This window comes from Elaeis guineensis, chromosome 16, assembly GCF_000442705.2.
Source record: "Elaeis guineensis isolate ETL-2024a chromosome 16, EG11, whole genome shotgun sequence".
NCBI classification, from domain to species: Eukaryota; Viridiplantae; Streptophyta; class Magnoliopsida; order Arecales; family Arecaceae; genus Elaeis; species Elaeis guineensis.
The window spans coordinates 22,826,813-22,854,601 of record NC_026008.2 but is presented as its reverse complement, the minus strand read 5'-3'; the positions used below and the strand labels follow the sequence as shown (position 1 = coordinate 22,854,601).

Sequence of the window (27,789 nt, the reverse complement as noted above, 5' to 3'; positions counted from 1 at the left end):
TATTTCAAAGTTAAAATCTTTCAAATTCAGCTTGATACTAATTATTTTAATTTTGAATTGATAAAGATGAATCGATTCAAATCAAATAGTTTTGAGGATTGAATTGATATCAGTAAATTAGTCAAGGCAAATCATATAGAGATTTTCAGTTGTTCTTTAAAAAGATCATCTCTTCATTTTTTTAAGAAATATCAAGCAATTAGGTTTAGAAAGGGTATGTATTTTTGAATTTATCTCAAATGATATCATATCAAGAATATAGCTGTGCAAAATCAGATCTGAAATAAAGATATTCTTCTATTTTTGTCAAAAGATAAATCAATCAAATATAAGGCAAATAGTAAGCTATTTGATATCAATTGATTAAAACTGAAGTCTTCTTTAAATATTTAACTTTAAAGATAAATGACAACTTTCTTGAAATATTTTGCTCAAATTCAAAAGATTTAAGAAGAGTATTTTTCAAATTTAATTTTCAAAATCAATCAATCGAAACAAAGTATCAATGTTCAATAATAAATTCTCTTTTAAGATCAAATTGATGATCAAAAAAGATATTCAAGTCAATTTGAGGGATCAAAAATTAATCAATTAGGGATTTGATAATCAATCAGATCAAGGATATTCAAATAAATAAGAATCTAGATAGAGGCTCTATAAGTTTAGTTTAACTAGAAAATTTTAAATCCTTAAGGCTAAACCTGTGATGCAATATAAATCAATACATTATGCACTTGATCTCTTATAATTAGAGTGTCTTATCTTCAAGTGTTTAGATCATGCAAATTTTAGGAGAATTTAGATAGTTAAGCATCTTATGGAAAAATGTCAAAACTTAGTTCATTTATCACTTTTTGCAATCAAGTAAATTCATAGACAATCATGGTTATTTTAATTTAGGTTTTCAAGAAATGAAGCGATATGGAGAAGCTAAAAGATGATACTAAATTTAAAGAGAATTTTAGCTCATATCAACTCAATAAGAGGCATAGAAGATAGCATGTTGATTTTTGCATTTTATATATAATCAATATGTTCAACATTCAGATTAAGGAATATACTCAATGTAAGCACTAACAAATCATCAAAATCAATTAATTAAATAGAATATATTTAGAAAATATTGATGGTATGATGTAAAGAAAAGTTTAGCTTTTACCAATAATATCATCTATCCATTTTCATTTCCAAGACATCCATCCATAAGAATTTTTTTCTTTTCATTCCATTGGATCCTTGGTATAACTGTAAAAATTAATTTTTAATTTTTAACACCCATGTCATCTTGGATCCATGGAGGCTAGAGCATATGATTCCTTTTGGAATACAAATTTGTTTGATTAATGCGTGGTCAATTTTTTTTGTATTACATTCTAAAATTTTGTGGCCAACTTTATTACATTTAAAATATTTAAAAAAGTGATTTTTAGTTGAAGCTTTAATGAACATGTTCTTTAAAAATTTCTATTTTTTCAAAAGATTATAGCCAATTCCTGCTTTATTGAAAGCAGCCTTTTGATTGTTTAATATTTTTTGAAGCTTTTAAGATCCGTAAGTGAAACTTTCAAGCATAAGCTTCAAATTTTCAATCTCTTTTCTTAATTTTTTATTTTTTTTACTAAAAACTTTTTTGATTTCAATAATGTTTCTTTCTCATTAGCTAAAGAGTCTTTTTTCTTTAAAAGATCTTCTTTTTCTAACAAGATTTTGCTCTTTTCATCAGCTAATAGAAGATTCGATTTCTTTAATTCTTTGTTTTTCAGCTCTAGCCTTTTAAATTTATCCATTAGCTAATGAAAAGCTTTTAATAATTCATCAAAAGAAAAGTTGGAAGAGATTTCAAAATTAACCTCATCTTCATTGGCCATGAGACAAAGATTGAAAATATATTCTTCCTCTTTTTCCTTATTTTTCTTTTCTTTGCTTTGCTCCCCCTTTATCAATGCCTTCCTTCTCTTTTATTTCTTTTTCTTTTCCTTTTCATCCTCATGAGGCATAGATTGGGGTGAGCTTTCTTTTCTTCATGGAAGCTTGATGTCTCTTCTTGATTTGCTCCCTCAAAAATTATTTTCAATTTCTCCCAAATTTGTTTAGCTGAAATGCATGAAAAAATTATATTAAACTCATTAATATCTAAAAAATAATAGAGTATATTTATGGCCTTAGCATTAAGTTGGGCCATTTCCTTAGCATGCTCAATTAATGCATTTGAGGTGTGTGAGTCACCAATTACAATCTTCCATAAGTTATAATTGGGTACTTGTATGAAGATGCGCATGCGTGCTTTCCAATAACTATAATTTGATCCATTAAGCATTGGGGGTCGATCAATAGAATAACTTTCGTTAAGCAAAGATTGTATTTGAGTTGCCATGATCTTTAACTCTTAGACTATTAGATCAATAATCAAATATTAGAGCATCCACTCTGATACCAATTATTGTTCAGAGATAGCAACCTAAAAGGGAGAGATGAATTGGGTTCTTATAAAAGTTTAACCAAATTTAAGCTCTAACAAGTATATGCTTGTAGCTTACTCAATTTAAGTGATTATGAAGTGAAGACAATTTGCAGCAGCAGAATTAAAATATATAAGTTGCTAAGCAAGAAATAAAACAAAACTAAGCAAGAATTAAAAGCATGCAAGGTATGTAAAGGGATAGATCAAGAGGCATAATACAAATACATAAATTTTATAGTAATTCGGTACAATCCGCACCTACATCCACTCTCCAAGCTTCCCTTAAAAATTTTACTATAATCCCTCTGATTACAATGTGTTTATTTTTTTGAACTCACAAATAAATCCAGTTCATTTTTCAGGATCTCCAACCAAAATCTTACATCGATTATTTTTTGGGCTCACAATCAACCCATTTGGTTTTTTTAGATCACCAACCAAAATGTACAATATCCAATTCCAGGCTTGGACAGGCCTTACCCCAAGTTTCTTTTCCTTAAAGAAATTTATAAAAAATCCAAAAATATAAGGTACAAAAATTTTAGCATAAATAAAATAAAAAATAAAAACTCTTTTTAGCTCCTAGAAAGTTGATGAAGAGTTGCTCTTTGGATGCTTGACTTCTCTTCTTCAATGCTTGAGAAGATGTGGAAGATGTTGGTGAAGATCACTCTTTGAAAAATCAGTGCATAAATTTCTTTCTTTTCTCTCTTTTCAATGATATTCAATTATTGTTCTCAGAATTGATTTTGATGATCACAAAATATTAGAGCATAATTCAGTATTAATATTTTTCAAGGATGTCAAAGAATGCTTTTGTAGAAGAAAAAAGGCCGTTGAAAGACTCCAAATATTATTGAAGATTAATTGAGCCAAGAGAAACTGATTTTGATGGGCATCAGCATAAGAAAAATCATCTCAAGGAATTCGAGCCGACCCATCCAAAAATCGAGCCGACTCTGGTGTGGTATGCATCTACTATTTTGGCTTGACATGTAGCCAAGCCGACTCAAGATGGATCCGAGCCGACTCTCTTAGAGTAATAAAGAGGTGATTTTTGGATTCTGCAAATTGAACCAACTCGAAACAAGATCCGAGCTGGCTCTCTCAGATCGATAGAAAGAAGGATTTTCAAGACTGCAGCTTGAGCCCGTTCGAGGCATAAGTCAAGCCGGCTCTATCAACACTCCAGAAAGTTGATTTATGATTTCTGCAGTTTGAGCCAACTCGAAGCAAGATCCGAGCTGGCTCTCTCAGTGGAATAGAATATTAAATTTTTGAGATTTGTCATTTGAGCTGAATCGAGATCAGTTCAAGTCGACTCGAGACTAGTTCGTGCTAATTCGACACCTTCTAACAGGCATAATGATTAGTTCTGCAAAAATCTATTTTCACCCAGAAAAGTATTCTAATGGCTATTTTCTATATCCAATGATCATAAATGGCTAGAGTCAAGTTCAAATAAGTCTAAGGTTGGAGGGAATTATGAAGAGATAAAAGAGAATGCAAGGAAACAAGTGAAAACAACTGTTCATGAGGGAAAAGAGTACTTTGAGCATTTAATAGCTTTTAAGAGAGTCCAACCACTTTCAATTAATTTTTTTTTTATTTTTCTGAGTGTATTCAAAGAGAAGCAAGAGCATTACTGCCAGCATTCAAAGCTTCTTTAAAGGAGAGCTACAACGACAATAATCCAACCGCCAAAGGGTTTTTTATTTGTTGTTCTGAATTTCTGTTCAAATTTGCTGTAAGAGTTTCAGCTGAGGCTGAAATTTGAAGAAAAAAATTGTACCAAACTTGAGATAGTTTGGAAAGCCTTGGGACAAGGCTTGTAAAGGTTTTGATTGGTTAACCTATGTTAAAATCAATTGGATTTGTTTGTGAACCCAGTGAAAATAAATACACTATAATCAGGTTGATTATAGTAAAAATTTCTAAGGGATCACTTGGAAAGTGGATATAGGTGCTTGAGATGCACTGAACCACTATAAATCTGTTATATTTATGTGTGTGATCTTTCTCTTCTTCTGTATTTACTTTCAGCTATTTAATTTATTGCGCTTTCAGCTCATATACACTTCAGCACAGCACATACTTGTTTAAATTCAAAAAAGTTTTAATAATCCAATTCAACCCCCCCTTAGGTTGTCTAGCTGGGCAACAATTAGTATTAAATCCTTGATTCTCTATTAGTTATTGATCTCACGATCAAGAGATAAAGATCACGACAACACAATTGGAAGATTCACTTGCTGAAGGGCAATCCACCAACAGACCATCACTTTTCAATGGCACAAATTACATATATTGGAAAGCTCATATAAGAATTTTATTCAAGCTCTTGATTATTATATGTGGAGTGTCATAATCAATAGACCGCACACATCCACCATTATAATCAATGGCATTAGCATCTCCAAATCTAAAAAGAATTGGAGTGAAGAAGATAAAAGAGTAATTCAGCTAAATACCAAGGTTATGAATGTTTTATATTATGCCTTGGATACCAACAAGTTTAACCAAATTTCTACTTATAATTTTGCAAAAAAAATTTGGGATAGACTTGAAGTACACATGAGGGTATAAATCAAGTAAAAGAATCAAAACTTAACATGCTAGTACATCAATATGAGCTTTTCAAAATGAAACCTACTGAATCTATCACTGAAATATTCACATGCTTCACAAATATTATTAATGATTTAAAAAGTCTAGGTAAAGCATACTCTAATTGTTATTTGATGAGTGGTGCATGTAAATCTATCGCTATAGCAAGTGTACCAGTCGATCAAATAGTATAGCGTATAAGTAGAGTATTATCCCACGAGGATTAAAAAATAAGTACTGAAAAAGCACTTTCCTAAATTTTATTTAGAAAATCAATTTAGAAAGAGAATAAAAAGTAAAATAAATAAAGAAACAATTAAGAAATTGTAAGAGAACAAAAAGGATGTGATTGTTAGGGTTGAAATCAAGAGCAAATAAACACTAAGGTAATTGGTTCACTAAATCAATACAATATTCAAGTAATTATGCAAACTAGATCAATTTTTGTTTCGTGTGATGGTAGAGTTTCCTAGGATATTCATTACCCTTTGGTCTAGGCGTAGCAAAACTATTACTATTTATTAACTACCCTTTGGTCTAGACATAATTTAAATAAGCAATGATGCATTAATTTCTATGAAATCCTCTAATTAAAATATGCTACATCCAAAGCGTACTAAAATTACTGCATGCATAAGAACCTTAATCTAATTCAAACAAAAGATATACAAATCAAGAAGTATTGATATAGAAATACTTGATCCGTACCATCTATACCCATCAGATCAATTAGAAGATGGCCAATAATCTAGAAGCATTAAAAATAGATTTGCAAACTCCTCTTGAACAAAAATTAAATCTAAAATCCAATCATATTAAATATTGTATCAAAAGAGTGGCTACACCTTAGCCTTAGCAAAAAAATTTTAGTTCATAATGAAAAGAATAAAAACAGCAAATAAAATAAATAACATCATAAAATCCAAATAGAGTACTACTTGTTGCTGAATTTTGCTTCAATTTCTTGCCCTTGGTGTGAAGAAAATTGATGGAAAAAAAGTTGGACTTGAAGATGAAGAGAGAAGGGAAGAAAAGAAAAGATGGGGCATCCTCTATTTTTTTGTTCTTTGTTCTCTGTTTGCTTCATCTCAAGTCGTCTCCTCTTATAGACTGTGAATTTTCACATCCTGGTAGGCCACAGAGTCCAAAAACATCTCAAATTAGTGTCCCAAGCGAGTGTACCAGGTGAAATCAAGTTATGACCATCAGATTGAATTTAAACACCTCAGATTATGCTTGATCAATTCCTATTCTCAGTCAAAAAAGATGTAGACCATCAGATCAACCTCTAGATTAAATCGGAGGCATTGGATTGTGCCCAGAGATCCTTCTCTATTAGTTCTCCTAACCAGCAATGATGTCAACCATTGGATCACAACCCTGGATGAAATGTAGCCATCCGATCATGCAAAAGCAGTGGGCCACCACCACTAGATATGGGATGGAGGGATCTCGGTCGTTTGATCAAATATTTCGTGCCTCTCAACCGTCGATCAGCACCAAACAAGCTTCCGCCTCCCATGCACCATGTAAAGATCGGGCGAACTATTTTGTGGACCGCGTTCCAAACTCTGTGGATCGGGCGGTCGGTCCACCATACACCAAAGGCATTTTCTTTTAATTTTTGGATGGTTTTTGCTTGATTTTGGTTTCGATTTTTGTGTAGATTTCTCTTCTTTTTATTTCTTTCCTTGAATGTAAAATATGCCCACATCAGAGTGCAATTTTCAGCAACATAAACCAAAAAAGTGAATCAAAACTTAATAAATAAGGATGAAAATATAATGTAAATATGAGCTTATCAAATACCCCCCAAACTAAGCTTTGATCGTCCTCAAGTAAAAAAGATGATAAATCAATAGATAAGCTTATATTTATGCATTCTAATCTCAATCTGATATTCACTTTCATGCTTCAAAGATAGTACACAGATATGATTCAAGAGAATATATAGAACTCAACCAAGAAGTTTTATAATTCAAGTGTTAATAATATCTAATCATATAATCTAAGGTGTGTGTGTGTGAATAACCAATCCTAAGTTCTTTTTATGTATTCAGTTATAATCATGCAAACTCATGAATAATGAATATGAACACTTCATATGCTTATTCTTCTCACATCTCTCCACTAATGTAGACAATCTCACTAACTTAGATCAAAAAGTCTTTATTAGGTTGTAATGGGGCTATGGTATTGGCCGCCAAAGAAGGGATGAGAAAAAATCAAAAGCAAGAGAGCTAACAAGATTGATAAGCATCAAAAATATGTAGCATTCTCCTTCTTCTTCTTTTTTTCCTTCTTTTTTTTTTTCAATCACTCATTCTTATTATCCCCTTATCACTTTGCTTACCACAACCTCCAAGCTAATTCTTTTTGATGTTCTTGGGATTGTGGCAAATTGCTATTGAACCTCTTTTTTTTTTCATTTGCTCCATCATAATAATGCATCATAACCACACTTTTCTTCATATATCATTCTCAAAGAAACTCATCATTGTGTAGTGTAGCTCTCTTGAAGGGTAATTTATTAGTTTTTGGGGCTAGAAGGAAAGTTAATGAGGCTAAAGAAATAAAAGTGAATGGTGATCTTTCTTATGCTCTTGGCACAGGCCCATTCTTTTCATTTAAGGCTCAAAGGGGATAACTAGTGACAATGTAATAAGATAGGTTTTTTAGCTCAAGCATGTCAAAGAATGCCTAAATCATTTCTAAGTTAGTAGATTGTCTAGAATTTTACCTCGAGTGTAATAAAATAAGTTCTAAAGTATCCTATCATAATCATAGAGTTCACACAATCAGAGATCAAATAACAGTCAATTCATAAGATCATAGTTATATATGCTCAAAGAATCCCATCATTCATGAACTAGATAAAATTAACAAAAGAATCATGTAATTTTTCAAGTATGGATTCTCAACATTCTTTTTAATAAAAATCCATGACAATCATATTCACATATCAGTGATGTTCAAATTAAGAAAAGAAACACAAATATAAGACTTAAAACATCAATTCATCTCCTTTTACTCTAGGATTTTCATGTTTTTATTTTTTTTAATCATGTCCAATTAAGGATTAGATTAATTCTCCACCCCCCAAACTAAAAATAATATTATCCTCAATATTTAAAAATAGATAAAGAGCAAGGGCACAATAAAAACTTTTCTGTTTGTGGGTATGCGTCTAACTAATGTAATGTGATTCTTGTACCCTCAAACTAGCATGAGCTTTATCTTCTCTGTAAAAATAAAAATACACCAAAGCAGTAAAAGAGAAACAAGATACTACTAAAAATTAAAAGAAAAAAATCAAACTAAAGGAGTAAAGGGAAAGAAATAACCTAATCGAGTAGTTCTGATTTATAGTCAGCTTGACTCTCATAAGGCTCTAAGTTGGATCTTACAACCGGAGGACTGCCTTCTCTCCCTCCAAATTTCCACCTATGTAATGCTCCAACCTGTGGCCATTAACCTTGAAGGTACCTTTTGATTCATGAGAGATCTCCACTGCTCTATATGGGTAGACTTTAGTAACAGTATAGAGACATATCCATCTTGATTTCAGCTTTTCTGAGAACAAATATAGCTGTAAACTATATAAGAGAACTTACCATCCCACATAGAATTCTCTCATTACAATATTTTTATCATACCACTTCTTAGTATGTTCTTTGTAGATCCGGGCATTCTCATAGGTATCATGGCGAAACTCATCCATCTCATTAAGCTACATCTACCTGTTCCTGCATCTTGTATATCAAAATTAAGAATTTTCATTGCCCAATATGCTTTATGTTCTAGCTCAACAAGGAGGTGACATGCCTTACCAAAGACTAGTCTATATGGGGACATACCAATGGATGTTTTACTTGCAGTTCTATATGCCCACAATGCATCATCTAATTTTAATGACCAATCTTTTCTAGATGCACTTACAGTTTTTTCTAAGATTCTCTTTAATTTCCTATTGGACACCTCTACTTGACCACTTGTTTGTGAGTGATATGGGATAGCTATCCTGTGAGTGACACCATATTTACTCAAAATATTTTTAAATTGCTTATTACAAAAGTGTATGCCCCCATCACTAATGATTACCTTAGGAATGCTGAAACATATAAAGATATGCTTTTTCAAAAATTTGATGACTACCCTAGCATCATAGTTGGAAAAGCTGCTGCTTCTACCTATTTTGAAACATAATCTATGGCCACAAGTATATATTGATTTGAAAAAGAACTAAAAAAGGTCCTATGAAGTCAATACCCTAAACATCAAAAATTTCACACATAAAAATATTGTTTAAAGACATTTCATGTCTCCTAGAGAGATTTTCAATTTTTTGATAGTGATCACATGAAGAAACATAAGAATGAGTATCTTTGAATAAAGAGGGCCAATAAAAATTTGATTGAAGAACCTTGTAAGCTATTCTAGTTGGGCCAAAATATCCTCCTACCTCACGATCATGACAATGGTGCAGAATTTTCTCTATTTCTTCCTCCAGGACACACCTCCTAATAACCTAATTTGTGCAACACTTGTACAAGAAAGGTTCATCGTCGAAATAATGTTTGATAATAGATAAAAATTTCTTCCTTTGTTGAAAAAAAGATTAAGTAAAAGAACCTTACCAATCAGGTAGTTAATAATATCAACATACCATGAAATTTTTCTACCTATAACAATGTAGAGATGCTCATCTGAGAATTCCTCCTTGATAGGATAAATATCCAACTCCTTTTTCATGACATTCTCCAATCTTGAAAAGTGGTCAACCACTGCATTCTCGGTACCTTTCTTATCTTTGATCTCTAAATCATACTCTTATAACAAGAGAATCCACCTGATCAATCTAGATTTTGCATCTTTCTTGGTAAGGAGGTACTTCATAGCTACATGGTCAATGTATATAGCAACTTTAGATAAAATAAGATAAGAGTAAAATTTATCTAAAGCAAATACTACTGTCAGGAGCTCCTTCTCTATGGTTGCATATTTCTTTTGAGCCTTTGTCAAGGTATGGCTAGAACAGTAAATAGTATGAAAAATCTTATCCTTTCTCTGATCAAGTACCACTCCTATAGCTGTATCACTAGTGTCACACATCAACTCAAATGATAGGGACCAATCTGGTGCTGCTACAATAGGTGCCATGACCAGCTTCTTCTTAAGGGTGTTGTATGCCTGCAAACACTCATCAGAAAAATAAAAAGGAATATCTTTACACAACAAATTAGATAGAAGTCTAAAAATTAGAGAGATATCCTTTATATATTGATGGTAGAATCTAGCATGCCCCAAGAAGCTCCTAACAGCTCTCACTAAATTCGGTGGAGGCAGCTTTTCAGTAACCTCAATCTTAGCTCTATCTACTTCAATCCCCTTATGGAAGATCTTGTGGCTGAGCACTATATCTTCCTGCACCATTAAATGATACTTCTCTTAATTTAAGACAAGATAAGTATCCTCACATCTCTATAAAATAAGAGATAAGTTATGCAAGCATTTATCAAATATAGATCCAAAACTAGAAAAATCATCCATAAAGCTCTCAAGAAAATCCTCAATCATATCATGAAAAATAGCTATCATGCATCTCTGAAAAGTAGCTGATACATTACATAAACCAAATGGCATTCTCCTAAAGGCAAATGTACCATAAGGATTTGTAAAAGTAGTTTTCTCTTGATCCTCAGGTGCTATGGCAATTTGATTATAACCAAAATAACCATCTAGAAAATAATAAAAATCATGCCCAGCTAATCTCTCTAACATCTGATCTATGAATGAGAGAGGGTAGTGATCTTTCCTAGTTGTATCATTTAATTTTCTATAATCCATGCATACTCTCCATCCAGTCACAGTCCTAGTAGGAATCAATTCATTATTATCATTTTGAACTACAGTGATCCTGCCTTTCTTAGGAACTACTTGAATATGACTCACCCAAAAACTATCAGAGATAGGATAGATAATATCTGTATCTAGTAGCTTGATTACCTCCTTTTTGACTACTTTTTGCATCTTTGGGTTAAGTCTCCTTTGAGGCTGGACCGTAGGCTCATAGTTGTCCTCCATGAGAATTTTGTGTATGCAAACTGAGGGGCTAATTTCTTTAATGTCTGTTATGGTCCATGCAAATGCCCTCTTGTGCTCCTTGAATACTCTCAACAGCTTCTCTTCTATCAAACCTATGAAAGAAGAAGAAATAATAACAGGTAAGTGTGAAGAACCTTCTAAGAAAATATATTTTAAATGAGAAGGAAGAGGTTTAAGTTCAAAAGTAGGTGGCTCTTCAATTGATGGCTTTGGGAGAGGAGTCGATGATCTATCTAACTCTTCAAAACATAGTCTGTATGCTCGTGGAATGTGTGACCTAGCCTCCAACAATCGTATACACTCCACTTGCCTTCCATCTTTAGTTGAACCCTCTTTTGATTGGATAATGTAGGCCTCAATAGGATCCTCAAACCTGTTTTCTATAAAGTACTCATGAACTAATTGATTAATATCATCAATTCAAAATCAAGTTTGATTATCATTGGGATGTTTAATAGTCTTAAAAATATTGAAGGTAACTTATTCATCTTGACCTCTAAGAATCAATTTCTTTTGTTGAACATCAATTAAAGCTCCTCCAGTCGCTAAAAAGGGTCTCCCTAAGATAAAGGATACCTCAATATCTTCTTCCATGTCAAGAACAATGAAATCAACAGGGAAAATAAACTTGTTTACCTTTATTAGGACATCCTCTACTATATCTCTTGGATACTTGATAGATTTGTTACCTAGTTGAAGAGTGATAGTGGTTGGCTGTGGTTCTCCTAATCCTAGCTTCCTAAAAATAGAAAAAGATATGAGATTAATACTTACTTCTAGATCACATAAAACCTTATCAAAACTACAATCACCAATAATGCAAGGGATAGTGAAACTCCTTAGATCCTTAATTTCTATGGTAATTTGTTTTGAAGTATTGCTGAGCATTCTTTATTCAAATTCACTATCTCATGCTCCTTCAATTTCTTTTTATTGGCTAAAATTTCTTTAAGAAACTTAACATACCTAGGCATTTGAGTGATAGTATCCACAAAAGGAATATCAATATGTAAATTTCTTAAAATATTGAAAAAGTTAGAGAACTGCTTATCTGGATGCTGTATCTGTCTCTCAGGGAATGATAGTGGTGGCTCATAAGGCTTCACATTTAGATCAGCAAATTTTATGCTTGGGGACCACCCATCTGCTAGCTGTTTAGGAGATCGGCGGACTTGAGTTGGCTGATTTTTGCTATTAGTCGGCTCCTTGTTTGTTGTTTTCTCTTCGATCTCTTCCTTCTGATGTGACTCTTCCAGCTCTTTACCACTTCTTAATGTGATTGCATTGAGTTGCTCTCTTGGACTGGTCTTGGTGGTGCTAGGCAAGGATCCTTGTGGTCTCCCAAAGATCATCTTGGCCATTTGACCTATTTGCACCTCTAAGTTTCGAATTGCTGCTACTTGATCCTACCTGAGCTTGGTCTCCAAATTTTGAATGGCAACTTCTTGGTTCTGTGTGAGTTTAGTTTCCAAGTTTTGCATGACTGCTTCTTAGTTCTGCATGAATTTGATCATCAACTCCTCCATGTCAAGCTTTTTCTCAGATACTTGGAATCTTGAGGGTGGTTGCTGTGCTACATTTTTATTGCTCCACGAAAAGTTCAGATGCTGCCTCCACCCTTGATTGTAGGTGCTAAAGTAAGGATTATTCTACTGTAGTCTAAAAAAAGTATCAAAATAGTTAGCTGGATCCGAGGCTTTAGCAAAGGAATTACCTGTCTGGCAGTTGCTTGTATTATGTCCTCCTCCACATAGCTCATAAGTAATGCTCTGTACATGCATAGCTTCTCCCTTCATGTTGTTGAATTCAGCCCAAAGAACTACAATCTCAGCTGATAAGGCTGGGATGCTATCTACTCCATGCACAGCTGCCGGTCTTCTTAGCATCATTCGATCTATTTTCCACTGATAACTATTTGATGCCATCTCGTCAATCAAATCAAAGGCTTCCTCTTTGATTTTTTTATTAATGGTACCTCTTACAATAACATCAATCATAGAATGATTAGTAGGAGATAAACCATTGTAAAAAAATTATACCTGAAGCCAAACGGATAATTGATGATGTAGACATCTCCTTAGTAGCTCTTTAAAATGTTCCCAAGCCTCATACAATGACTCCATCTCCATCTACACAAAAGAAGTGATATCGTAATGCATCTTTGCAGTCTTGAAAGATGGAAAGTACTTAGCCAAAAATTTTTAAGCTAGAGCATCCCATGTGGTGATAGAACCTACAAGAAGAGATTGAAGCCAACTTTTAGCCTTATCATGTAAAGAAAAAGGAAATAATCTTAATCTAATAGCATCATCTGACACCCCATTAATTTTAAAAGTATCATAGAGTTTAAAAAAAATTAAAATATGGGCATTCAGATTATCCTAAACATATCCACTAAATTAAATAGTCGTCTGAATCATCTGGATCATCGTCAGCTTTATCTTGAAGTTATTTGTTTGCACGGATGGTCTCCTAATGCTCGAAACTGTGTTGGATATCGATGGTGTGATATAATCATTCAACGAACAATGTACTGCTCGGATAGCCTCTTACCATTCTCGACCACCATATCTAATCCCAGATCTTCAGTTGTCATGTTTCTTTCTTGAGCGTGATTTAATCTATGGATTGTCCTCTCCATTTCTGGATCAAATGGCACCAAATCATTATGTCCAGCACGGATCATGCACTGAACACGCCTGCAAATAAAATAAAAATAAAATTCTAAAATAAAATTCTAAAATAAAGTAAGGATCGTAATTTTAATATTATTTTAGAGACAATCTCCAGCAACGATGTCAAAAATTTAGTGTGTACAAATATATCGCTATGACAAGTACAATAGTCGATCAAATAGTATAGTGTATAAGTAGAGTATCGTTCCATGAGAATTAAAAAATAAGTACTGAAAAGCACTTTCCTAAACTTTATTTAAAAAATTGATTTAGAAAAAGAATAAAATAAATAATAAAATAATTAAAAAATTATAAGAGAACAAAAAGGATGTGATTGTTAGGGTTGAAATCAAGAGCAGATAAACACTAAGGCAATTGGTTCACCAACTCAATCAATATAATATTCAAGTAATCATGCAAACTAGATCAATTTTTATTTTATGTGATGATGGAGTTTTCAAGGATATTCACTACCCTTTGGTCCTGGTGTAGCAAAACTATCACTACTTATTAACTATCCTTTGAATCAGGCATAATTTAAATAAGTAATAATGTATTAATTTTAATGAAACTCTCTAATTAAAATACATTGCATCCAAAGAGTACTAAATTACTGCATGCATAGGAACCTTAATTCGATTCAAATACAAGGTATACAAATCAAGAAGCATTGACATAGAAATACTTAGTTCGTATCATCTATGCCCATCAGATCAATTAGAAGATGGTCAATAATCTAGAAGCATTAAAAATAGATTTGTGTACTCCTCATGAACAAAACTTAAACCTAGAATCCAATCATATTAAATATTGTATCAAAAGAGTGGCTACACCATAGCCTAAACAAAAGAAAGTTAGTTCATGATGAAAAAAATAAAAATAGTAAATAAAATAATAATATCATAAAATCTAAATAGAGTACTGCTTGTAGCTGAATTTTGCTTCAATTCCTTGCTCTTGGCGTGAAGAAATTGATGGAAAAAAAGTTTGACTTGAAGATGAAGAGAGAAGGGAAGAAAAGAAAAGATGGGGCATCTTCTATTTTTTCATTCTCTATTCTCTGTTTGCTTCATCTCATGTCATCCCCTCTTATAGGTTGTGAATTTGCCATGTCCTGATAGGCCATAGAGTCCAAAAATACATCAAATTAGTATCCCAAGCGAGTGTATCAGGTGAAATCAAGTTTTGACCATCGGATTGAATTTAAATGCCTCAGATTATGCTTGATCAATTCCTATTCTCAATCGAAAAGGATGTAGACCATTGGATCGACCTCTAGATTGAATCGGAGCTATTAGATTGCGCTCAAAAATCCATCTCTATTAGTTCTCCCGATCGACAATGATGTCAACTGTTGGATTGTGGCCTTGGATGAAATGCAGCCATCCAATTGCGCAAAATCAATGGGTGACCACTGCTGGATATGGGATGGAGGGATCTCAATCGTTCGATCAAATGTTCCGCACCTCTAAACCATCGATCAACATCAAACGATCTTCCACCTTTCGTGCACTGCATAAAGATCGGGTGAATTGTTCTATGGACCATGCTCCAATCTATGTGGATCGAGCGGTCAGTCCACCGTACACCAAAGATATTTTCTTTTAATTTTTGGTAATTTTTGCTTGATTTTGGTTTTGATTTTTGTGTGGATTTCTCTTCTTTTTATTTCTTTCTTAGAATGTAAAATATGCCCACATCAGAGTGTAATTTTTAGCAACATAAATCAAAAAAATGAATCAAAACTTAATAAATAAGGGTAAAAATATAATATAAATATGAGCTTATCAATGAGAAAAATTCTTAGGTCCTTGCCTAAATCTTGGGAAGCTAAGATGACTACTATATAAGAGGCAAAAGACTTGAACAAGCTGCCATTGAAAGAGCTGATTGGGTCCCTAATGACTTACGAGTTGATAATGAAGCAGCTCAATGAAGATGAAGGCCGAAAGAAAAAGATAATTATCCTCAAATCTACTGTAATTAATGAAGAAGAAGAAGATTCAACTGAAGAGGATGATGAAGATGAGGATATAGCCCTAATCACACAAAAATTCAAGAAGTTCATAAGGAGAAGAAGGCAAGGATTCAAGAAGAAGCCTCTAGTCAAAGGAGAATTAAGTAAAGATAAAGAAAAAGAGAAGAAACAATCCTTATGCTACGAATGTAAAAAACTAGAACACTTCAAGGCAGACTATCCAACCTTGAAGAAATCATTCAGAAGAACCAAAAACAAGGCCATGATAGCAATATGGAGCGATAGTGATGAGTCTAGTTCTGAAGAGAAGACTCAAAATGAAGCAAACTTCTATCTTATGGCTCTAGATGATGAGGTAACCTCTGAACCTTCCTTAGAATTTACTTTTGATGAACTTCAAGATGCTTTTCATGATGTAATGAAAGAATTTAGAAAGATAAGCTCGAAAAATAAAAATTTGAAAGCAAAGAATGAAGTACTAATCAAAGAAAAGGAAGAAATACTTCAAAACAATAATAAATTGAAGGAAGAGAATGAAATCTTAAAGAAGAAAGTTGACAAACTAAAATTTTTAGCTGAAAATTTCACATATAGTTCAAAAAAACTACAAATAATTTTAAATAGTCAAAAGAGAGTTTATGATAAGACTGGTTTAGGTTATAAATCTAGCAATAACGAAAAACTCCTTAAGAATTTTTTTTCTGCATCACCATCCCATCCACTTATAGCACTTCTCACATAACATGTTTCAGCTGTGGAAGAATAGGATGCAAGATATTTGCATATAATTCAAGAAAAATTAATAGTAAAATAATTAAAAAAATTTGAGTTTGAAAAGGAACCATAATTACTAACCCTAAAGGATCCAAGAAAACTTCGAAACCTAAGAAAACTACTTGATTTTTATACAGAAATATCTTGTAGCCAATGGATCAAAATGAAAGTAGTACTTAGATAGCGGCTGTTCAAGACATGACAGGTGACAAGGAGCAATTCTTTACTCTTGAGAAGAAGGGGGAGTAGTCACCTTTGGTGACAACTGCAAAGAAAAGATTATTGGCATTTGTAAAATTTAGATTACTCCTTCTACCTTCATTGATAATGTATTATTAGTTAATAATTTAAAACATAATCTACTTAGTATAAGTCAATAGTGTGACCAAGACTTTGAAGTAATTTTTAAATCATCTTCATGTGAGTCACTAGTCCCTTTGATGATAGTATCAAATTTATTGGACATAGACGTAGCAACATCTACTTGGTTGATCTTGATGAAATAGCCATGAAGAGTGGCCAATGCCTTATTGTTAAGAATGCTAATATCAAAGAAACTAGTTGACTATGGCATCGTAGGTTAGGCCATACAAGCATGCATACTTTGTCAAAATTGATTGCAAAAGATCTAGTTAAAGGCTTACCTAACTTGAATTTTGAAAATAATCATATTTGTGATGCATGTCAATTTAGTAAAAGAACTAGGGAGAGTTTCAAATTCAAAAATATAATTTCAACTTTTAGGCCATTTTAACTAATTCACATGAATTTGTTTGGACCTACTAGGACCATAAGCCTTGGTGGGAAGAAATATAGACTTATGATAATTGATGATTTCTCATGTTTTACTTAGATTTTATTTTTGACACATAAAGATGAAGATTTTTCTGCCTTTTCAAAGTTTTATAGAGAAGTCTTGAATAAAAAGAATTCAACTATAGTTTGTATTCATAGTGACCACAGCATTGAATTTGAGAATAAACTTTTTGAAGATTTTTGCAATGAAAATGGTATTGAACATAATTTTTCTACACCAAGAATCCCTCAACAAAATGGTGTAGTTGAAAGAAAGAATAGAATCCTAGAAGAAATAACCTGTACCATATTGTGTGAAGAAAGTCTACCTAAATATTTTTAGACTGAAGCCATAAACACAGCATGTTACATCCTTAATAGAGCTTTAATCCAATCAATTTTAAAGAAAATCTCCTATGAGCTTTGGAAAGGTAGGAAATCTAATATTAGCTATTTTCATATATTTGAATGTAAATATTTTATTTTAAATAATAAAAAAGATAACTTAAAAAAATTTGATTTCAAGTCAGATGAGAGTATCTTTCTAGGATACTCCACATCCAACAAGACATATAGAGTCTTCAACAAACGAACATTGATTATTGAAGAATCTATACATGTGGTGTTTGATGAAACTAACGACTCTTCCTCGAAAAAGGAAGATGCTTTTGATGATGATGCAGGGATTCTCAAAATGAAGTAAAAGAACTCAACTTGAAGGAGAAACTAAGTCAAGAAGAAAAAGGTAAAGAGCAAGAAAAGGATTCATAAAAAATCATCAATAAAAAGCAAGGTGATTTTCTCAAAGAGTAGAGGTATGTACACCATCACCCAAAAGATCTTATCATTAGAGATCCTTCTAAAGGGGTAAGAACTATAGCTTTTTTTAGAGAAAATCATGATTATCTTGCTTTTATTTCTCAAATAGAATCTAAAACTATTAAAGAAGCAGAAAGTGATCCTAATTGGTTAATTGCTATGCAAGAAGAATTAAATCAATTTGAAAGAAATAAAGTTTGGACATTAGTTGATAGACCTCTTGATCACCCAATTATTGGCACTAAGTGGGTAATCAGAAATAAACTAGATGCAAATGGTAATGTAATAAAAAATAAAAATAGATTAGTTGGTAAGAGATATAATAAAGAAAAAAGAATAGATTTGATGAAACATATGCACCTGCAGCTAAATTAGAAGCCATTAGATTACTACTTACTTTTGCTTGTTATATGGATTTCAAACTCATCAAATGGATGTAAAAAGTGCTTTTCTAAATGGTTTTATTATTGAAGAAGTTTTTGTAGAGAAACCACTAGGTTTTGAAAATCATGCTTATCCAAATCTTGTTTTCAAACTTAATAAAGCATTGTATGGTTTAAAACAAGCATCAAAAGTATGGTATGATAGGTTAAATAAATTTTTGCTCAATAATGACTCTTCTAGAGGTAGTGTAGATACTATATTATTTTTGGATCTATTAATGAAAATCTTTATCAAGAATTTGCCAAGTTGATGTAGGGTGAATTTGAAATAAGCATGATGGGAGAGCTAACATTCTTCTTTGGGCTTCAAATCAAACAAACGAAGGAAGAAACCTTCATATCCTAAACTAAATATATTCTAGAGATACTAAAAAAGTTTGGGATGAAAAATGCGAAGGTAATTGGCACGTCTATGAGCCCATCTTGCAAATTGGATAAAGATGAAAATGGTAAGAGCGTAGATCAAAAACTTTATAGAGGCATGATTGGCTCTCTATTATATTTAACTACTAGTAGACTTGATTTACTTTTTAGTATTTGCATATATGCTAGATTTCAGTCTAACCCTAAAGAATCTCATATGCTTGTTGTTAAAAAAAATTTAAGATATTTGATGGGAACATAAAACTTAGGTTTGTAGTATTCTAAGAAAACCTCAATTGATTTAATTGGATTTTTAGATGCAGATTATGAGTGATGTAGAATTGATAGAAAAAGTTCTAGTGGCACATGTCAATTTTTTGGATTGAACTTAATCTCATGATTTAGCAAAAAATAAAATTTGATAGCATTATCCATGATCGAGATCGAGTACATTGCAGTCGAAAGTTGCTGTGCTCAACTTTCGTGGATTAAGCAACAACTTAAGGATTATGGCATTGATCAAAATAAAATTTTATTAAAATATGATAACACAAGTACCATCAACTTAACAAAAAATTTCATTCAACACTCAAAAATAAAATATATTAAAATTAGACATCACTTTATTAGAGATCATGTTCAAAATAGTGATATTGTATTTGAATTTATCTCAACTAAAAATTAATTAGCTGACATATTTACAAAACTTTTGCATGAAGATAGATATAATGTGATTAGAGGAGAATTAGAAATTTATAATCTCTTTTAATGAAAATCTTCTTTAATATCCTATTGCTCATGTGTATGTTGGCTTGATCCATATTTTTCAAAAATTTTTGAATTTATTTTGGATTTTTTATAATTTTTTGAAACTGTGGCTCGATCCAACTCGACTATGCTTTCGAGCTGACTCATCTGTCAAGCCGACCTGAACAAGGCTTCGAGCTAGCTCGATGGTCGGGATCCAATTTTTTTATTTATAATGCCCGACTTTTCTAAAACCCTATTCATCACTTCCGAGCTTACCCCACTCCAATCTTCTCCCAGCTTCAGTCCTAAACCCTCCAAAAATCCCATCCCTCCTACCCTCCAATCTATGGGATTCCGACCTATGGCACCCAAGACCCGCACGACTGTCGCAAAGAAGAAAAGGACAGAGATGCAGTGAGAAACTCAAACAAAGAGGAAGAAATAGCTAGAAGAACTTCGTCCGACACCCTCTGCTTCGATTTTTGCTCCAAATTGTGTCTCCATGGCGTCACGAGCTATTGTTATGGGGAGAAAGCTCAGCTTCCAGTTCTTGGACTAAAAAAATTTTAGATTGGGTCATGGATTCAGCAGCAAGGGTGGAAAAAGATTTGCTCACTCAAGGTACCCACCTATCCTAATCTAGTTAGAGAGTTCTTTGAAAATCTAAAGATAGATTCAGATTTCATCTGGTCTGAGGTTAAAGGAGTTGAAATTATACTGGATGAAAGAAAGCTAGGGCATCTATTGAAGATGTAGTGCTCTGGGCAGCATGTTACTAAGCTAGAAAATGCTGCTGATGGACTTAGAAGGCTGTTAGGTAGGAAAATTATGGAAAATTTTGACTTCCACAAAAGTAATCTATTTTCTATCGAGTTAAAGCTACTGCACAGCATGATCAGCCGTATCTTCTTTCCCAAAACCGATAGGTTTGATTGGATTTCTGAAAGGGATCTTGCAGTGATGGTTCACATGGTGGAAGGGACGGCAAAAAATCTACCATACATAATGATTGAGCAAATTAAGACTGCAGCTAAGAAGTCAAAGATCCAAGCTTGCTTACCCTATGGTAGGGTGTTTATCTTGATATTCATTGATGCAGGTATTGATTTGGATGGTGAGGATTTTAAGTCACTCAAGCACACAGACTACTACACCATCCACACTCTCCATCACATGAAGATTGAAAAGATTGGTGATGAGTAGGTTAGAGAGGTTGAAGGAGAACCTACTCTTACTTCTGCTGCTGGATCATCTTCCTCCTCTCTTTTAGATTCGACTGCGCCATCCTCGCCTGCACCCGCTACTGGACCATCATCCCCTGCACCGACACCGACACCTGCTTCAATGGTAGGAGAGCATCATCCTGGACCATCTGCTTCTCCTCACACACCAACCATGACCCATAGTTTTTCTGCAGAGGGGATTGTAGATCAGCTTATGGATTGGATGAGCAGGATGCTTGCAGATTTCAAGCCTCAAATCTTATAGAGCCATGATGCACTTCAAGAGCACACTCAGTCTCAGTTTCAGCAGCTTCGTGGTGACTTACTTAGGATTTCTCTGCGACTTGAGAGTTTGAAAAGAGTCAAGAACCACCAGACTGATGCTTCAGATCTCAGACAGTATATGCATCAGAGTCTTGAGGAGCAGAGAATATTTTCTGAGGCTTAATTCACTCAGTCAGCAGATTAACAACTTATCCCAGACAATAGATGTTTTGGAAAAAAGACAATATGGGACAACTACGGAGGTTGATTGGTTGACTACGGAGGTCGCCAAGGTTGCTAGAAGGGCTGAAGAGATTATCATTTCTCAGCATAATAGTGTAGAGATCATTATCACAACTCTTTGGAGAGTTGAGGTATAGATGGGTCAGCTGTAGTCTCGGATATCCCCTCCAACTCAGCTTAGACCTTTCCTGAGCCAGCCTCACACATCCTCTACTAGACCCCCCTTCAATGCCATAGTTAGACCTAGCACTGGTTTCCCACCCATTCGCCTCGGGCTTTTTGCCAGCATCCAGAGCAAGAAACCAGCTCCTTCCTCCACATCCATTGAACCTATCATAGAATTCTCCTTTGATGAGTATTAGTTATCTTAGATTTAGTTTTTATCTTGTATTGCTTTAGACTATGTTTTATATTTTTGGTTGGCACCTTTTTGAAATGAATGTTATATTGTTTGGGTGGCTTCTTTTTGTAAACAATACAAACATATACTCAAGTTAGTAGTTAATGAATATTTATTTCACTTTATTATTTTATGTACTATTATATCTTCTTATGAATATTTCTTTTTGATGTTGACAAAAAGGGTAGAAGGACTAATTGAGCATTGAACTGATTGAACATCGAATGTATCAACTTCAAAATTTTTGAGCTAAACAATGAACAATGAACATTAGAAATGAACTGTGAACATTAAAAAGTTGGTATGAAGATCACTTCATAAGATGCATATATTGAGGGGGAGTTTAATTTTTAAAAGCTAATGAGAAGTTCATACTCCTAAAGTCTGTAAAGATACAACTTTTTCATATAGCTTAAATTACTTGTGCATATAGTGTATATTGAAATGTAAAATCTTGTTATATTTATACTTATATCTCTTTATTTAAAAAAAAAAATTATACATATATGCATACTATATGCTCAATATTTTGTCATCACCAAAAAGGGAGAGATTATTGTCCCTGGGAATGATTTTGATGATCATAAAATATTAGAGCATAATTCAGTCCTAATATTTTTCAAGAATGTCAATATATATTTTTGTAGAAGAAAAAAGGCCGTTGAAAATCTCTGAATATTATTGAAGATTAATTGAGTTAAGAGAAACTGATTTTGAAGAGCATCAGTACAAGAAAAACCATCTCAAAGAATTAGACCCGACCCATCCAAAAATCGAGCCAACTCTGGCATGATACGCACTTGTTGTTTTGGCTTGGCATGCAACTAAGCCGGCTCGAGATGGATCTGAGCCAGCTCTTTCAAAGAAACAGAGAGGTGATTTCTGGATTCTACAAGTCAAGCCAGCTCGAAACAAAATCCGAGTCGGCTCTCTTAGGTCGACAGAAAGAATGATTTTTAAGACTGCAGCTCGAGCCAGCTCGAGGCATAAGTCGAGCCAACTCTGTTAGCACTCCAAAAGGTTGATTTATGATTTCTCAATGGAACAGAACATTGAATTTTTGAGATTTGCCGTTCGAGCTGACTCGAGATCAGTTCAAGCTGACTTGATGCCTTCTAACAGGCATAACGGCTAGTTCTGCAGAAGCTTGTTTTCATCCAAAAATATGTTCTAACGGCTATTTTTCACCTTCAATGGTCATAAACGGCTAGAATCAAATTCAAATCAGTCTGAGGTTGGAGGAAATGATGAAGAGATAAAAGGAAATGCAAGGAAACAAGTGAAAACAACTATTCATGAGGGAAAAGAGCACTTCGAGCATTCAATAGTTTTTAAAAGAGTCCAACCACTTTGAATTAATTTTCTCTTGATTTTTCTAAGTGTATTCAAAAAAAAGTAAGAGCATTAACTACCAGCATTCAAAGCTTCTTCAAAGGAGAGCTACAATGACAGCAATCCAACCGCCAAAGGGTTTTTTGTTTGCTATTCTGAATTTCTTTTCAAATTTGCTGTAAGAGTTTTAGCTGGGGTTGAAACTTGAAAGAAGAAATGGTACCAAACTTGAAATAGTTTGGAGAGCCTTGGGACAAGGCTTGTAAAGATTTTGATTGGTTGGTCTTTGTTAAAATTAATTGAATTTATTTATGAGTCTGGTAAAAACAAACACACTATAATTAGATTGATTATAGTAGAAATTTCCATAGGATCGCTTGGGGAGTGGATGTAGGTGCTTGAGATATATCGAACTACTATAAATCTGCTATATTTGTGTGTGTGATCTTTTTCTTCTTATGCATTTATTTTCAGCTATTTAATTTATTATACTTTCAGCTCATATATATTTCAACACAGCACATGCTTATTTAAATTCGAAAAAGTTTTAATAACCCAATTCACCCCTCCTTGAATTGTCTAGCTAGGCAACATCAACAATCCTCACTTATTTTGATGATTTTCTCTTTTTAATCTATTTTTTCTTACTTTTCAAATGATTCTCTAGCTTTTTATAAATTTGAAAGTGGCTGGAGAATGAGTTTTAACCATGGAGAGCTTGGAGTAGTCATTAGACCTAAAAAATAGCCATTAGAAAAATGCAGAAAAATTAGTCGTTATGCCTGTCTTATGTCACGAGTTGACTTATTTTTCTCATGAGTTAGCTCGATTTTATTTTGAGTCAACTCAATTTTATTTCAAGTTGACTTGGTCTTAGACCTATAGAAAGTGCTTTCTGTTCTGCAAATAGAGTTGGCTCATCTCAGAAAGGAGTTGACTCATCGACATGCCAAAACTACTCTAACGTGCCGAGGTCAACTCCAATCTTTCTGAGGTCAACTCCAATCTTTCTGAAACTTAAAATATTTTATTTTAATATTTATTTCAATGAAGGGGTCGGCTCCTTTTGCTTTGGGTCGACTCTACTAAGTCTGAACTTAAATTTTCCTTCTTTAAAGATCTTGACTTAGTAAATTTTGTGGAGATCTTTTTCAAGAATTATTTTTTCAATTTTAACACTTAGAAAGATCTACATATATTCTTGAAACATATGATTAGTATCATTTATACTCAATGTATTAGAATCATCAAAATCAATCTTAGGATCAACAATAAAGAAAGAAAAAACTTGCCATTGGCTCTAGCCAGTCCCTCCAATGACCAAGTTAGATTGAATTTTGATAGAACAATAGTAAAGAGAAAATATAATAGAGAATTATAGTGTAAAATGTTACCTTGCTTTGGTTGGCTTGGTTCTGGGTGGCCTTCACTTCAATTTTTTCACTTTGGCCTTTTCAGATTTGCCTTAAGATCAATCTTTAGGAGCTTGACCCTTAGGAGCTCGGCTTATTAGAGCTTGGCCTTCTTAGGTTGGCCTCCTTAGTTTGGCTTTCTCATATTGGTTTTTTCAAGTTGGCCTCACCAGATTGGCTTTCTCAGGTCAGTCTCCTCAGGTTGGCTTTCTTAGATCAATCTTCTCAAGTCAACCTTTCACCTCCAACTTCTTAGCTTAGCCTTCTCAAGACCTCAACCTTTTCAAGTTGATCGCTCATAGACCTACAAATGTACAAGAAAGGAAAAAAAGCAGAATAATGGATGAGAGCTTGAAAGCCTCTCACCATAAGATCTTTGAGCTATAGGAGTTTCTCTCTTTTGGAGCTTGTTCTTTTGGGGTCCCCTTGGTTCTATTTATATAAGCATGGGAGCATAGATCCATTGTGATTTGGAGGTAGCAATCATGGGATTGTTGTAATCTTCTTCTTTCTTTAGATTTAAATCTACCATAATCATCCTTCTATTTCTAAATTTATCTTAATTGTGAAGTTGTAACTATTTGGAATTCAAATCTTTATAGAATTACTTGCCACATGTCCAACTATGATAGGAAGGCTGATTTATATGCCATATCAGAACTAGGGGTGGTAGATTTTATCCGTCGGGTATTCGATCCGAATGGGATAGATTTTATTCGATCTAATTGGAATCCAAGATAAGTATGGATTCTAAATAAAATATCTGAAGCGGGTTTGGATTGGATATGAGTAATGATATGCCCCGCTCCAAATTCGATCTGATATAACCTTAATATACATCCTTCATTTAAAATTATAATGATTTTACATTATTTACATATACCTGACCCGACCAATCCTCTTATATATCCAACATGATCCAACCTGCATCTCTATTTGACCCGATTCAACTCAATCCGAGATGGATATGAGGTGGGTATGGGTATGAGATTTTTACTTACGAGATGAGTATGGATATGGGCTAACCCGACCTATATCTAACCTATTGCCATCCCTAATTAGAACCCTTCTTGATATAATTTGTTCATGACTACTAGCCACATAAATATTTTGATCTTGTGCAGCACCGACACTACCAAAGGACAATAGGAACTAGATAAATTAATCCACCTCTATATTATAAAAAGACAAATGACATTTTCTATCTTCATTTTGGCCTATTACAATCTTTCTCAAAAAAAGAAAAAAATAACAAACAACTAGGTGGATAGATGCAAGAGCATGCCATTGATATGTATGAGGATAGATAATAGCTCCATCTTGACCTTCAAGAATGCTCACCATTAGGATGTTGCATTATTGAGGAAGTGATAACAAAGACTGTATGCTACAAGAGATAAAAATCAAAAGCTAAAGAATAAATAAAAGTAATGAAAATAATTTGAAAGTCTAAAAATGAAATTACTAATCGTTGATTAGTGAAACAGCCTTTCTCATGATTATGGTTTCATATTCATAAATTCTTTCTTTAACTACTAGATAGCTTTCTATAGCACTGACATCATCATCCTCGACTACGACCACATGGTTATTTTTTCTTGATAGTTATTGTAGTAAATTTCAATTTTTGAACTATTTATTTTAATCTTTCACATCCTTATTTTTTTTGTAATCACTTTAACTATGTTGGCCTTTGCCCTGTATCAAATCAATCTCTTCTCTTAATAGCACAAATAACATAGAAAATGATTGACCTTTAATTTAACAAATAGTCTCTCAGGTAGGCTGTACTTGCAATCAATCTATATTTCAGTATAGCTTTTCTTTCAAAATTAGCTCGCACCTCAGATGACTTATCACTTGGCCAATTTCGACTAGTGCATTGTAGTCATTGCTCGGCCTACTTTAGATGACGCCATGTAGTTACTTGATCGGATTGTAGACTTAGTTGTTTCCTGATCTATTCTTTAATTGTCATCTAGCTTTCCTCAAGCATTGATGCATGATATCATTTGTCAAACTTCAAACCTTTTATGGGGATGTAGTACAAGTAAGTTTGCTAACCAATACTTTAACATCTCTAACAATTGTGAGATGATGCAGGCCCATAGCAAGCTTACACAAGATCAAAGTAGGATAGGAAAAACCTAAACTAAAAGAAAAAATAAATCAAAGAGGGATAATTGATGGCCACATGCCAATTCTTTGAGGATCTTTAGTCTCGCACCTCTGACATCTTCGATGAATGTGAGGCTAGTAAGGGGTCACTCCAAGCTAGGAATGGAAGAATTCACTTTATTGATGCATGGATACTTGATATTAAAAAAATTATTAAAAAATCTATTTATAGATAAGATCTTCTAAAGCTATTAGGCTGTCCTAGTTCCCTGGGATACAAGCTTCCAAAAAAAATTAAAGAGATAAATATTTAATAAACAACTAGAAATAGACTTCTAACTTTTAATGGACTTCTAATTCATTTAATATGAGTTAGAAATTATCTGCATTAATTCTCAAGTTCCTCACTCTCAAAGCCACCTGTCGTGATTCTTCAATGAGAAAAATAAATTTAAAGTTACTTCTTTGAAACTCTCAATGAATCTCATTACCCTCATACACTATTTCCAAAGTACTTCACTATAATATTTATATTCTTTGCAAAGTTATTTTATAATAACTCAAGAGTCACCAATAACTTCCACCATCATAACTTCCATGTCTAATAATATTTTTAAACCTATCTGATTTTTTCAGTAGAGAAAACTCAACTGCAGAAAGGACACTATCATTTTGCTATAGGAGACTTGATAATCCTTGCCTCAATAACTTTCTCAATATTTGAGTTGTCCATAATAGTTACCAAGATCTTAGGTTGATCACTCTAATCAACCAATTTGTGTATATTGTTTCTCTTGATGCTCACATATGGATGATTGGCTAGGAATTCACCTAATGCTTGACCTTTAGCAGACCTTTGAGGAATGTATTGAAGGGCAAACTTGGATAAGGCTATTGTTCAGTTTCCAATCCTTTTATATATAATCTGTCTAGGGAGCATGTCCTTAATTATCTTAATTATACAAATCACATATAATATCTTAACTATATACTAGCATAATACAAGTCCAAACATAATTTTTTAACT

At 33.2% G+C, this 27,789-nt stretch overlaps 1 long non-coding RNA gene across 1 annotated transcript in view; it reads right to left on the bottom strand.

The window, feature by feature from the left end:
* Window positions 1-2,998: 2,998 nt before the first annotated feature.
* Window positions 2,999-27,789, bottom strand: part of LOC140854379 (uncharacterized) — a 118,869-nt gene continuing 94,078 nt past the window's right edge. Inside the window, exons 2-4 of the long non-coding RNA XR_012137585.1 lie at window positions 12,888-13,302; window positions 11,075-12,791; window positions 2,999-10,492 (exon numbers count right to left, since the gene is read on the bottom strand). This is a non-coding gene — a long non-coding RNA (uncharacterized lncRNA). The remainder of the gene's footprint in view (window positions 10,493-11,074; window positions 12,792-12,887; window positions 13,303-27,789) is intronic.